Source organism: Aythya fuligula, chromosome 1 (genome assembly GCF_009819795.1).
Source record: "Aythya fuligula isolate bAytFul2 chromosome 1, bAytFul2.pri, whole genome shotgun sequence".
Lineage (NCBI taxonomy): Eukaryota > Metazoa > Chordata > Aves > Anseriformes > Anatidae > Aythya > Aythya fuligula.
Window position 1 is genome coordinate 46048081 of NC_045559.1, and position 15495 is coordinate 46063575.

The window sequence follows — 15495 nt, forward strand, 5'->3', positions numbered from 1 at the left end:
GAGTGGTGAGGCACTGGCACAGGCTGCCCAGAGAAGCTGTGTATGCCCCATCCCTGGAGGTGTTCAAGGCCAGGTTTGATGAGGCTTTGGGCAACCTGATCTAGTGGCTGGCACCCCTGCCCATGGCAGGGAGGTTGGAACTAGATGACCTTTGAGGTGCCTTCCGTTCCAAGCAGTTCTATGATTCTATGATTCTATGATTCTAAGTTGCTGCTTTTGTGAAAGTTTTGAGAAGTTTCAGCATGACAGACAGACAGGCATCACTGAAAAATGTCTTGGTGAGTCACAAAATCCAGTTAAGAAAACCCCGCAGCTGAGACAGAAAGCATTGTGAACAGATACTGAAACATCACACTGCATCATCAAGGTACATTTTGTCTGAGAAAGCATTTGGTATTAAGTGGAAAGCAAAATGAATGGCAGTTTGGAATCTTCTAAATAGCATCTGAGTTAATGGAGCTTAGATGAACAATGTAATGTAGGCTGGCAATCTTTTTCTAAGAGTTCAATTAGAGAAGACCTTCAGAGCTTGATGAATGTTTTCAAAAAAAAAAAAAAAAAAAAAAAAAGATAACAAAAGTGGTAAAAGCACTCTCAGCAAAAGACAAAGGTGACAACTCATTTTTTTTAACAACCAAGCAATAGATCACAGCTACCAGCACTCCAGCAATTTATTGTAGTGCTGGCTTCAATGTGTTCCTGATCGTCTGGTCACCACCACGTACTATTTCATTGTGCTGTGCACCGGGTAGAGAAGAATAGCTTCTGTTCTAGACAAACCCATGGCTTGATGGTGTAATAATTTCACCCCTTCCTCTTTCTTTGGGATATACGGGCTACACAACACAGAAACCACAGTTGTCTTTTCCTTACTCAGTGCTGCAAGGACTGTAGTAATCTGTGCACACAGGGAAACACTGAGAAACCCTAAGTGGTCCTCATGGCTTATAAAAGCCAGTAAGGCTTAAGTCTTATTTCAGTAGTTTTTCTTTTTTTTTTTTTTTTTTTTTTTTTTTATTTCTTCCTTGTCATGCATTGTAATATTACGCCTACTTCTGGCTTTTCCACTTTGTAGTTTTCCTCACCTTTCCCCTCCCTTTTCACTATTCTTCCCACTTCCTTTACCTTTTTGGTTGGTTGGTTGGTTGGTTGGTTTACTCTTTCTCCTTAAGAAAAAATAGGATGCCCAGCTCTTGTCAAAATCATGAGGATGCAAAAGAGTGATTTAGAGTCTAGAGGAGACTGCTGTTCCACTTCAGCTGTGCTAGGAGAAGATCCTGGGATTGCCCTCTTTTGCTTCTGATGCAATTTTCAGGGGGTGGATGAACAATAGAATGGAAATGGATAGGTTTTTAGATTTGTCAAATGAAAGAAGGAAGATGGTATAAAACAAAACATTAAAAAGCCTTTACAGAAATTAATTGCCATTTCCAATGCTATTAATGATAGAGAAAAACAAATGTGCACTTTCATAGCATCACAGAATGTTTTGGAAGGGACCATAAAGACCATCTGGTTCCAACTCCCTGCCATGGGCAGGGACACCTCCCACCAGACCAGGCTGCCCAAAGCCCCATCCAGCCTGGCCTTGAACACCTCCAGGGATGGGGCATTCACAGATTCTCTGAGCAGCCTGTGCCAGGGCCTCATCACCCTCTGAATGAGGAATTTCTTCCTAATATCTAATCTAAATCTACCCTCTTCTAATTTAAAGCCATTATTCCTTGTCCTATCACTTCACTCCCTGACAAAGAGTCACTCCCCAGCTTTCCTCTGGGCCCCCTTTTAGGTAGTGTAAAGCCACTGTAAGGTCTTCCTGGAGCCTCTTCTTCTCCAGGCTGAACAACCCCAACTCCTTCAGCCTGTCCTCATAGGAGAGGTGCTCCAGCCCTTTGATTATCTTTGTGACCCTCCTCTGGACTTGCTCTAATACTTCCATGCCCTTTTTGTGCTGGGGGCCCCAGACCTGAATGCAGGGCTCCAGGTGGGGTCTCACAAGAGCAGAGTAGAAAGGGAGAATCACCTCCCTCAACATGCTAGTCATGCTTCTTTTGATGTAGCCCAGGATACATTTGGCTTTCTGGACTGCAAGTGCACATTGCTGGCCCGCAATTCACCAGTGAGTGTTCAAGATGTGATAGATGGTTAACTATCTTGTTCAATTGTAATGGCCTGACACTTAAAAAAGATGCAGAAATGAATCATAGTGCACTTTAAATTTTGAAACAAGATGAATATTTAAAGGCAGTTGAAGAACCAAAACCACAAATGAGGAACAGTTGAGAATGATGTGCTTAGAGCACAGCTACTTTAAGAGTTCAACACTACCATGTCTCTGTAATGCATTGTCTGACAATCACAATATCTAGTTGTAGTTAATTCACAATCACTAATTCTAATAAAATAAAATAAAAAGCAGCAAGAGAAAAATATCAGATACATTGCTAGGTACAATCAGGTTCAGAGAAGACAGGGCATTTTATAACTTTTTCACAGCTGCTAAAGATGGGAGATGTTGATCTGCACTCACTGGCTCGGAGATGTCACTTCAAAGTGATGAGAAAAAGACTTAGTAATTGGTGTGGGGCAGTATGTGAAGGGAGCCTTTGTCAAGGTAGCAATAATTAAAATAATGGGTTAATAAAGTTCAATACAATGTGAAATAACATAGCTATTCCTGTGGAAAAAAAGTATAAACTTTTTTTTTTTTTTAATTATGTTAGTGTTTCTCATCACATGTGATTAGAATGTGGAGATTTTTACTCCAAAAAGCACAAACAGTGTTCTTCAGAACAATAATCTTTATTTCTTTCACTGCTATTTGGCAGGGTAATAATCATCTTTCCTTGAGTTTCTTTGCAAAAGAAGTAGAATTTCAATGCAATTGCATTGGCTCCCTCTGGTGGCACTCAGAGATGTTCTACTTTACAGTCCAGCAAAACTACTGATTCAAAACACATTTGATATCAGAAATTGATATTACTATTTTATTTTAATTGTTGTATTAAAAATATAAGGAAAAAGTAATCATATCCCTGAAGTCCAATGCATCTTACACAAAATCAGTTCATAAAAATGAAATCCTATCAGCAATCTGGGTCAAAATGGCTGGAGAAAACATCACTTGTTTCCCTTCCCTCACATTCTTTTAACTGAATTCAGGGACAGCATTTTACTATTATGTATTTGGAAAGGAGAGGATTTACAATGTCTTAGCTATGGCCCTACCCTGTTTCACTTGGCAGCAGAGATCAATCAGTCTTTTACAGAAAGTTTTCACAGGAAAATTTCCGTTTTGAAATTAAGGCACTTGGCAGTTGTTGCCACTTGCATCCTGAGAGCTCTTGCCAGAGCTAAAACAGATGTGCAGTTAATGCCTGTTTTTGTCCACTTGTTTTAATAATGAATGTGGATAAGAGAGGAAAGAAAGGGTAAAGAGGAGCAGGAAATGGGGAAGCAGTTAGATCATTTCCTTTATTTATCTATGCAGGAGGACCCACATTTTGAGGATGTTGCCAAGGATGAAACTAGCCCTTTTATCTAAAGTTGGGTAACTCTGCAGTTACCCATCCTCAGCAAAGCAGGACTGACTGAGGGGAAGAAAATGATTAAAGTTGCATCATCAGTGCGGCCCAGTCTCCCATCTCTGCAGTCCAACTCCTCTTTATTGAACACAGTAGGTTTCCTGAATGACTGTTCCTGCCCCTTCTTCTACTTAATAATAATGGAGGGATCAAGGAATATTGCCTGGAAACAGAAAGGGAGAACAGGTTTTGGTCAATTTAAGCCCACTATATTAACATTCATGGGTTGATACACAGATATATTTCCAATGATAGCACCTTAGAAACTATCAAAACAAGAAAATAGAAGAAAAAGTAATTTTTTTCTATGCATATTGCAGAACAATATATCAAAAGATCAGCACTGAAAAAGCACCAGACATTTGAATATGTACTGAAATTTTACAGAGAGGAAAGAATGTATTCACCATGATGGTCTGAATTTTTGGGTAGACCTGTGTGGAGCCAGGAATTGGATTCAATAATCCTTATGGATTCCTTCCAACTCAGGATATTCTATGATTCTATGATTCTATGATAAATACTCATATTGGAAGAAATGGCTCTTCTGTTTAAATGGATAAAGGGGGCACAATATTTTCTGATATAGCTTTAAAAAGTGAAATGGGAAATGCTAAAAGTATTTTTGAACCATTATTTTTAAATAATTTGAATACTCTGCTTTTTGAAAGCACTTTAGTGCTAAATACCAATAATATTTTGCAATTTCTCTGATCTTGGCCAAATTCTGATCCTACAGACTCTTCTGCTTAAGCAAAAACCAAACTAAACCAAAGCCATCACCACCACCACCACCACCAAAAACAAAACAGAAAACTTATTAAATAAGATGTAATTAATTTACTGGATTAGCAAGTCTGAAAATTCAGCTTTTCAGAATATTTCAGGCTTAAAAATCAAAAAAAAAAAAAAAAAAGCAAACAGTATTATGAGTAACAGCTGTATATATGTGAAATATATATATGTATATATACATATACATTCTCTGCTACAGAATGAAGAATTCTCTCTGAGTCTTTTATTAGTATATTTAATCATAATAGCTTGGCATTCTTGAGGCTTATGTATGTAATTCTGCACACCTGCAAGTTCTTGGAACATTTCTTTAACCTTTAAGAAACACACCATCAGACAAGCAATGTATTGCATGTGTCAGCATGTTATTCTAAAATATTTAATGTGAACTTTATTATTTGTAAATCTTGTTTCTTCATATGACAAAGTTCTGTGTTATTCAGCAAATTCTTTACCTGACATTTCCACAGCTGGTTTTACATCTACAAAATCCACTAATTTTAGACAATGCCTTTTTGTTTTCAAAATCAGTTCAGTCAGTAATAAGTCACCAAATTTTAAATAAAGCTAGCTTTTGAACCATGAAATAATAGAAGAAATTTGAGCCTTGTGTAAAAGGCAAAAACAATTGAAACTGTGCATTAAGAATGGCAAGTCATTCATAACTCTACATCACACAATTGAAAGCTAAGCTAGACTATTTATAGCTAAGCACTGTCAAGAGCAATATGTGTTGATGAGAGAACCTGACTGTTAGTACATTCCTAGATTAGGTACATGCTAATAAGGCCTGTGAAAAGCAATAAAAGGGATGAAGTCTTAAGATAATATTTAGAAGCCAAAAAACATGTTTAAATTGCTTAGATAGACAAAATGGAAAATTAGAGGCAAAAGGAGCTAAAGTAGGTAAAATTTTCACTTTCTAATTATTTGTAAAGCAATTCTGTTTTCTATAGATATTTAAAACAAGCAGACTGGTAATACTTTTAAAATTTACTTCTAATAATCAATGATTATATTAATTATAATAATTATTAGTATTTTATATTACTAATTAAATAGTAATATATTAAAAGCACTGTTAATAATGAGTCCATTGTAGTGTGCATTTTCTTGAAGGTATTTTTTTTAAACAAAGGAAAGAAATCAAACACTTTTCAGAAGGGCTTAGTTGGGAACTGAATCACTTTTGCAGTACAACATTCTGGAAGATTCCGAAGACAGTGGCTTTGCGAGACTGTATAGATTGGTCTGGGAATCTGATGTGTCTTTGGGTCAGAAGATCAATCAATGTTCTGGTCATCACTTTTATTCAGAAACAATTCCTTAGTATGCAAAGGAGAGAGATTCTAAATTATCAGTGTTCCTGTAGAATAACACTGTATTTCTACAGGATGAAAGATGGACATATAAATGAAGGTTTTTTTTTTTTTTTTAAATATATATTTTTTAATTTTTTAATTTAATTTTATTTTTTTTTAAGTAGATGGATTGTGGATATATATGTGGGTATATATGTACGTTGTACGTTGCAACATTCATCCTTATCATGTGCTCCCTGCTGCCTCCTGTAGCACAGTGTAACAGTCCGTGTTCCCTATATTTGGAACTGAAAGTAAAACTGTACTTAAAATTGGCACTGCAGGGCCAAATAATACTACTGTTCTCTTAACAAGAGGCATGCTTGTATCTAGAGCTGAGTCTGCCTACAATTTAGGGAGGGACAGAAAAGTGTTCTAGTTCTGCAGACCGGATGCAGAACTTCAGCTGAGATATTTCGGAGAAGAATGTTGTGGATAGATACATATCTCAGATTCGAATACCTTTGTGTTTCAGGATGCATTCAGAATTTGGGTGTTGCCTCATGCTAGTGCCATATTTAAGTTTCCTTTGGGGAAAAACAATGGATCAGTTTGAGGTTTTAGTAAGTGAAATAAAGAGAATGTGTGACTTTTAAAATACAAGGTAGTGAAAGCTATGTTTATAGAGGGGAGGTTATGCATGGAATTCATGGAAAGAGGATATGAAATTTGGAAGGCAGTAACCACAGTTTCTACAGTGCATAAAACCACAACATTTTCTTTATGCATTCAAAGATACAGCCAAGAGAGAGTCGTGCAGTCCACTCTCCCCTTGCACCCGGTTGCTTCCACGAAGAGAAACCAGCATGAAGTTACACATCAAGAATGGCAGTTTTATGGCTCATCCTAAACAGTTGGATCAGGTACAAAAGGAGGATGGGAATGGATGATGGTATCAGGGCAGTCCAAATGCACATTGTCCTAAGTTTACTGGTCAGGGATCTGAGCGGCTCAGCAGGCTCTTTTGCCTGCCTTCTTCTTCTCATTCTGTACTCACATAACTGTGATGCCTAAATTACAGTCACCTATCTCCCAGCTCCTAACTGCAATACTTCATGAACATACTGTGAACTCTTCCTCCCTATGTAGTCAGTAGAGAGACAGACACGGCATTTCAGTGTTAGGACACCAGAGTGCCCAGACTACCCACAGTGTCCAAAGTTAGGTGGGTAAAGGTAAGCATGCTTAACTAGGAAAGTGTTATTCCTGCTTACTTTATATCCCTCTCCTTGTCCCGAGAAGTTAGATTTATTTCCCCTAAAATTTGTCATGATTTTGGCAACACAGAATTTTTTTCTACCCTGACCCATTTTTTTATTTCATTAAGTTTGTCTACAGGAAGATGGTCGTATATAAAAGGTTTAATTTATATTCTTGATATTCTATTGCTAAGGAGATGGTTACACTGGGAATGAAGATTGCTTTATATTAAAATGTGTTTCATTAGCTAATTTAATTGATAGGTTTGGTATCTCACAAGGCAACTCCCAAGAAAAGGGGATATTTTAACTTAATATACTATGCATAAACACTTTCCAAGCATGGATGATAATTGCTCATCATTATGTCTGAAGCAATGGTCTTTTGGCAGAAACTTAATGACTGTTATTCCATTGGGCAAGATAAGGCTTTGGTATTCACTTAGTGAATTATTGTCTTAATTCTTTGTGTCTGGATGATCACGGACAATGTTATTAATAATAGATTGGAAATGAAGAATAAGAGGGACTATTCATCAAAGACCATATCCAAAGGACATACCGACTCTGGCTTGCTGGACTGATTGTTTTCTACAAGTGGTAGTGTCATTTGTACAGCAGATGCCTAATAGCAGCTGCTGAAGAGTGACTGAATTACTTTGTTCTTAGGTAGATGTATGCATCTTGCTGTCTTTGCAAATTGTAAAAATAAATTTATAGAATACAAGTACATTTTCATAGATGAAATTCCTTTCAGGCAACTAAAGATTTGATATGACTAGTCATTACATGACTGGCTCTTCCTTGCTTTCCAAATGCTGATAAATGGGAGCAGAGAACAATGTGTTGTAGTAGATAATATGAGAAGACTTTAAAAGGTCTTGTAATTAGTTGTATTATGAAGAGATCCTCTATCATGCACCTAGTAGACATAGTTATGGTTCCTAAATTTTTCTGAAGAGGAGAGATTTTTCTTCCTCTTTTGAAGTACATTAAAATAGTTGACCTTTTATATACCCAGTATTTGCTTTTATACAGCAAACAGCATCTTTTTTTTTTTTTTTTTTTTTTTTTTTTTTTCTGCAAACAGCATCATTTTCTCAAAGACATAACCATTTATGAAGAACTATAGTGGTATAGTATAGTGATATACTCCATAGTGGTAATAGCTAACAAGATATGGGGAGGAAGGACTATTCTCCAGCTCTTTTTCAACTCCTTCCAATCAAATATGGCCATCTGAAACTCTAGGGAGTCCATCAACACTTACATTCAGAAGATCTAAGGGTTCTAATTATAACCAGTTCTTCACCACGGACATGGGTGATGAGGAGGAGAAAATGAGATCTCAGTGTGCACCTTCTGTTTTTTATTCACCTGCAGTGAGTGTCAGAGAGATAACTGACTTCTATTGATTGCATATGGCACCAGTATCTCTGGATACCAGAGAAAAAGTAATGTGAATGGATGATTTGTGTAACTGATTTGTTCTAAATTCGGTACTTATTTCTGAATTAAAGCCTCAGTACACAAATCTGCATGTACAAACTCTCTCGAGTTATTACATTTATGTCAAGAATTAAGCCTGGTGCTCAGGAAAAATTACACAGTAGCTGGAGAGGAATAAAAAAAATCAACAGGACAGAAGTGCATAATATGAGGAAAAAATTAAGACGCAAAAAAAGAACTCGTTGGTGAGGTTAAGGGAATAGGGCTCTCTGGCTTAACCCAGCTGGCCTGGGGGAAAAGAAAAATAGGATAAATAAAAATACACAGGAAAAAAGCATTACCTATTAAGTTTTAATGTGACTCGGGCAAGAAAGTAGAAATGTTTAATAAAGACCTAATTAAACTTGAGTGTGTTAACTGGCAAGGGCAAAGATACATAAGGGGGCAGTTCTTAAAGAACTAGCACATATATATACTGGTCTCAACAATGTCATTTCTCCAAGCAGAATTTCAGAACATGACACTAATTCCAACAGTACTCCCATTTCCTAGACCAGTTTTTCTTCCCATTTTGTCTTCCTATTTTTGAATCTCTGCACACTTTAATAGCTTCAGAAATGTTGCAGAGGGATAGTTAAATTGTTCAGTAGTTAAACTTGCAGGCAGTACTTAGGAGAGATTTGCAAGATGGGAGAAAGCAATAAAAACAAAAAGTTCTGAATAAAGAAAATAAAAATAACAACAGAAATCAAAGTATGCTTTCGGGCATTTTCATTATGATTGCAGCTAGTGATGTAGCTTTGCTGTGCAATGAGGTTAAGATAGGCCGTTGTGCATTTTCCGAAAAGGACTTGACATATGATTGTTGCCTAAACAGCACAGATTGCCTTGCTATAGCTTAGCAAGATGGGAAGAATCACAGAATTGTAGGGGTTGGAAGGGACCTCAAGAGATCATCAGGTCCGACCCCCCTGCCAAAGCAGGTTCCCTAGAGCAGGCTGCCCAGCTACGTGTCCATACGGACCTTGAATATCTCCAAAGAAGGAGACTCCACAACCTCTCTGGGCAGCCTGGTCCAGTGCTCCGTCACCCTCACTGTGAAGAAGTTCCTTCACACCTTGGTGCAGAACTTCCTGTGAGCCATTTTGTGGTCATTGCCCCTTGTCCTGTCCCTACAGACCACTGAAAAGAGGTTGGCCATATCCCTTTGTCTCCCACACTTCAGGTATTTGTAAACATTAATAAGATCCCCTCTCAGTCTTCTTTTCTCAAGGCTGAACAGCCCCAGGTCTCTCAGTCTTCCCTCACAGGGAAGTTGCTACAGGCCCTTTATCATCCTTGTGGCCCTCTGCTGGACTCTTTCCAGGAGATCCCTGTCTTTTTTTCTACTGGGGAGCCCAGAACTGGATACAGTACTCCAGGTGAGGCCTGACAAGGGCAGAGTAGAGGGGGAGGATCACCTCCCTTGGCCCATGCTCCTTTTAATGCATGCCAGGATCCCACTAGCCCTCTTGGCCACCAGGGCACACTGCTGACTCATGGTCAACCTGTCGTCCACCAGGACCCCCAGGTCCTTCTCCACAGAGCTTCTCTCCAGCAGGTCATCCCTCAGCCTGTACTGATACATGTGGTTGTTCCTTCCCAGGTGCAGGACTCTACACTTGCTCTTGTTAAACTTCATTTGGTTACTTCCTGCCCAGCTCTCCAGCCTGTCCAGGTCTCACTGAATGGCAGCACAGCCTTCTGGCATGTCAGCCAGTCCTCCCAGCTTTGTGTCATCGGTGGACACTATTCACTCATCAAGGTTGTCGATGGAGATGTTGAACAAGACCAGACCCAGCACCGACCCCTGGGGAACAGCGCTAGTCACAGGTCTCCAACTGGAAAAGATGACCTTCTGACAAACTTGAGGGTGATGGGGGCCAGAGATGCTTATCAAATTTCCTTTAGATTTTAATAAAGAAATGTCACCAAAATGACTACTCCAAACTTTAGACTAGAGCAGATTTCTGTGGGTAGGCAGGACTATAGGATGCTTTGGGACAGAAAAGTTCTCCTTCTGTCCTTTACTTAGTTTGCCTAGTGCTCATCTGAGAAATTTCTCATTAGTGAGTATTAGCACTGGCTTGGACGTCCCTTCTATTCAGCTGTCATGGGGTTGCTCTCTGTGATATGAAGATTTTGGTATGCTGCTTGTAGGCTCTGAAACATTGTCCACATTGAATAACGTGCATAACGGATGTTGCCTTTAAGGAAACATCATATGATATTGACAAATTAAATTTTAATATCTTTTTGTTTTTTAATTAAAAACAATTGAAAATATCAGATGATTAGGATGCACTTGGCAGACTAGACATTTGCATTGCAGAGGGTAAAGCATACTCTCCAACCAGAAAGTGCCAGCACTTTGGCATGGAGCCAGTCAACTTATTTGCACTACTCACAGTTATGGGATCAGAGCAGTTCACAGGAATATTTCAGAGTTTATAAAACTATGTTCCAGCTACTGCCTTAGTAGAATGTTCCCAGAGTTCACTGTCATAGAACTAGATATGCCTAACCTACACTTCTGAAGACAAAATGATGCCAGTGCAATTTCACATACTCTCACCATTGGTGTCTGTTGGAGCCCTTGATCTGCAGTAGCTTCAACTGTGCCCCATGTGCAGGGCTGCATAAAGCTGGTGGGAACGTGATCATATGTTCAGCAGCTCTTGATGCATTTTTCCCACCTTAAATTCATGATGGTAAAAATATAATCCACGTGGTGGCCAGGTGGAATGAACTTTAAACCTTCCAAGTGCCATTTTAGCTGTTTCTATGACAAATAGGTTGTCACTGTTTCCCATATGACTCTATATGACATAGAAAATAATTAAAGAAAGCATACAAAGAAACATTTTTACCTGAAACTGAAAAATAAGATGGCTATGAATGTTAGAGCTCATTTTCAGGGGGCAAAAAAAGCATTTAGAATGTAATTTATGAAGTGAATCCAAGTCAAAGGGTATTCTTTGGGAAACAACTCAAAACATTGCTCTAGCTTATTGCTCAGGACACATTGCTAAATGTTTTTAGTGTAACTGTAACAGATCCTTTGTTATTAGCATACACATGAGCAGAGTATGATCATTTCAATCTGGGAGATAATTAACAGGAGCAGAAAACAGCATATCCAAAAGCTGGTCCCTCTCTGCTGTATTGTGTGATCCTCTTTGGGAGGCATAGGATGCAGTAATATCAACAAGTATTAAGCTAGGGCTTAATCTCAAGCCTCAGGCTCTGCCAGCCTCTGCATTGCTCTATAAATCATCCTTTCTTCTTAGCAGAGCTTGGTTGGGTATTAAGGATGTGTTTATGTTTAAGCTTCAAAGTCAGTACTCACTGATACAATTAACTAATCTACATCTCTCCAAGCTAAAGCTGGTTGTTTATTTTTTAAATAGAACAATTTTTCATCTGAAAGTGCTGATTTATCAAAACTGAAGTGTTTTGTGTGAAGATTTTTTAGCAAAAAGTGAACAGATCTGTCTGCTGAGGAGACATGTGTAAGAACCTGCCAGTTTGACTAAGCCAGGGGCTAGTGGTAAGCTGAGAGCATGCACTCCTTGAGCGAAGCGTGTGACTCCTTGCAAGCTCACCTCCTCTATTCCCTGTTTTTAAGTATCTCACCTCAGGGCTGCCAGGAGCTAACACTTAGAAAGGTAAAAACACAAGAAGGTCTGGACGTTTGAAAGCCATGATCCCCGTTTTTCTTTGCTGTGACAACCTGAGTTTGCAGTTGACAGGAAAGTGGCTTTTCTACATTGTCAGCAGAAAAAAATCCAGTTTCTGGATTAGATGGCTGAATAGACATATGAATGTCTATTAATATCTGCAAATGTATGCATGCAACATGAGCAAGCTGTCTTCACTGGACTTCTTAAACCCCACCTGTTTCAAACATGAAAATATAGGTTTTAAGACACATAGCACCAGCCACCAAGGGACAATGCTAAGACAGCAGCATGGTATGAACTAGCCAGATAGAAATCCCATGTTGCAGTTACACCACTTTCAGAAAGGAGTCTGAGAATGCATGCATGAATAGATGCCATTATCAGCAACACTGGGGTAAATACAGATCCCTGTCCTGCTCCCTCCAGCTCTGGGCTGCTGCATTTAGGACTTGCAGTTTCACCTCATATTTGCCTTTGGACAAAGCACAAACAGAGCATTTGCTCTGGTCTCCTGAATAGAGACTCTAAAGATCTAGAGTCAGAATCTGTGAAGTAACTATTCTCAATTCCCTGAACAAGCTCGGTATTGAACTGGCTCCTTTGTTCTTACCCAGCGAGAGTACTCATCTCTCTAATTTGCTTGGCAGTCAAACCACAACCTCCTACTATTCAACTTACTCTGAAACCATAAAGCATTGATTTCGATAGTGTTTTATAGTGAGGAATGATATAAAAGATGAGAGACACTGACAAAGGCAACCTAAGTACGCATCTACATAATTGCATTGGTATAATTATACTGCTAAGATAATACCTGTATAACACACCCCAGACAAGTGTCTTTTTTTTTTTTTTTTTTTTTTTTTTCCTGTAGCTTTATACCTGTTTTAAAGCTATGTGTTGATATAAGTCCTGTATAAACTACAGTATTGTGTTTGCTAGGACTTGAAACTTTAGTATTTAATTATTCTGATTAGGAAAGAATGAAACTTTGGTTGATATAGAACAGAACAATGCCTCCTCTCAGATCTGGTCTCCTGGGTCTACCTACAAGCACTTTCCAGAGCATTCAGCTAAGTCTCCTCTCTTAGTACCTATATTCAAGCAACAAGTATCAGAAGGGAGCTGCTCACTTTCCTAAGGCTTCTGGCAATTGGTTTACTCTAATCTCATGTTGCTTTCCCAGTCTCTCCACACACGTATGAAAAGTCTGCCAGAATTAGCAGCCATTCCTTTAAGCATGCTGCGAAATTGGGTCTGAATTTTTATTCCTCATCAGCCAAAGTATGTTGTTTTGTACAGTGGCAAATTGGGAAGGAATGTGAGAAAAGCACATGTAAAGAATTGTAGTAGTGCACAGTACACATTCCTGGTTTCTGCTAATCCACAGTTTATGGATTTCTAAAGCCAGAATTTGAATCATACTAGTGTTTAAAATGAGCAGTATTCATTCCTTTTTATGAACCTTGAGGCCTGTTTGGAGAAGCAGAAGAATATGTATATACATTTTGGGCAAGATTTTGTTTCTTTAATAGGAATAAAAATTTCCATTGGCTATGTCAGGCCATAAGGTTCTTTTCTCAAGCAGGATTTTGGAAAGCATTTATTCAGGAAATATAGTCCTTTAAGGTTGATCATACATGGAATTTAATGCTGACATAGCAGGAGCTGAAATGAAAAACTTAGTTTCAAAGGTGACTTTTAGATTTTAGAATTCCCTGTTCTATCTCCCTGATAATTAAGTGATTCACTTTTATCTTGCCATGATACTCTTACACCTGTGTAAGTGTGGTTACTACTGCACTGTTACAGCTGAAATGTTGTCAAGTTGTATCCAAATTTGTGTTTAATTTGGGATAATGAAACCGCATTTCTGCATTTTGCTCACTAGTGAGAGATATTTGACTCCCAAATTATAAAACAGTTGAACATATTTGACTATTTTAGTGTCATCCATTTTCCATTTTCTATCTTTGAATGCAAATAACTTTTTTAAAGGAAGCCAATGCTGTGAATAACATGTAACAACATGTGAACTTTGCACTAGAGGTAAATACAATGTGGTTGTACTTTCATAGCTGTGAGAGAATCATCTAAAAAGGTTAGACTGAAGTACTATTTCTTTTTGGTTTGAATACATAAAATAGATCAGTAGACAGTCAGTGGACATCATCTATTTTGACCTTAGACCTGTTGGGCCACATCCAGAGCCAACTGACATGCTTTCCTCCACCTTCTTGTACCTGTCTACTGAGACAGAAGAGTCCAGTTGTTGAAGACTGAGGCCAAACGGTGTTACTTCAAACTTCTTGCCATGGAGAACTGGAAGTTAAAGCAGGTGGTGGCCTACTTTGACACTGACATTCAGCATGCTGTCATTGTTTTTCTTGTCACCCTTACATGGTGGTTGTGATATGACCTAATGTACAGAGCAGTTGTGTTTCTTTGTTTTGTGCTCTTCTCCCTGCCCGTCACCTGCTGTCCCTGGTTTTATATTTAAATTTCCATCTCCCTGGCTAGGACCAATGCTGCCACTCACTGTGGAGGAACAGGGAGGGAGTCAGTCTGCACTGTCTATGAGCCCTTCACTGGTAAATTCTGGGTAAGAATGGAAATTGTTTTTGATCTCTACAGTTAATTAGTAACATGATTAACATTTTGCCCAAGTGTTAGTACTACAAATGCACTATTTGCTCCCCATCTTCCTACAATTTATCCAATTAGAGGTTCAAAGCCATACTGTGTAGTGAAGGACAGCACCTTAGCCACCCTGAGGAGCACGGTGCAGTCTGGACAACTGGGCCTTGCAGTGTGCCAGCTAGAGGCAGCTCATGTTTTGAGCACACAAAAACCCGGATTGGATTAATTCTGTGTGACCACAACGGGAAAACAAATAAATTCATGACAAATATTAAACTGAAAAGTTAGTCTAGCTCTATTACATTTTTGAAAGCTTCATGCGTCTATGAGAAAAGCACTTTCAAGCCGGCATTTTGGCACTGCCTTAGCAGGGCTTGTATTGGCGTACGGAGGACATCTTGTGGTCAGTCTGGAAAACTCGTTCTCTCCCAGCACGCTTTCAGCCTTCAGCTTCTTAAAGGAAGCAAGATACTCGCTGTGCCCCCGCCAATAAATTCTGGATCCAATGCATGTTTTCAGCCATGTTTAACTGGGAGGAACAGGCTCCTGTGATGTGGTGGCCTTTTGCGTTTGTTGAAGTGAGGCCAGTATGAGCAAAGGGCAGCCCCAGCATGCTGGCAGAGGTGGCTGTCGGGAGTTTGCTCTCTGCCCCAAGTACCTCCTGGTCCTCCTGTGAAGCCAGGATTTTTGGCAGGTGGCCGTTGTGAGTGCAGAGTTTATATTCCCACCTGGGGTCGGGGAGATA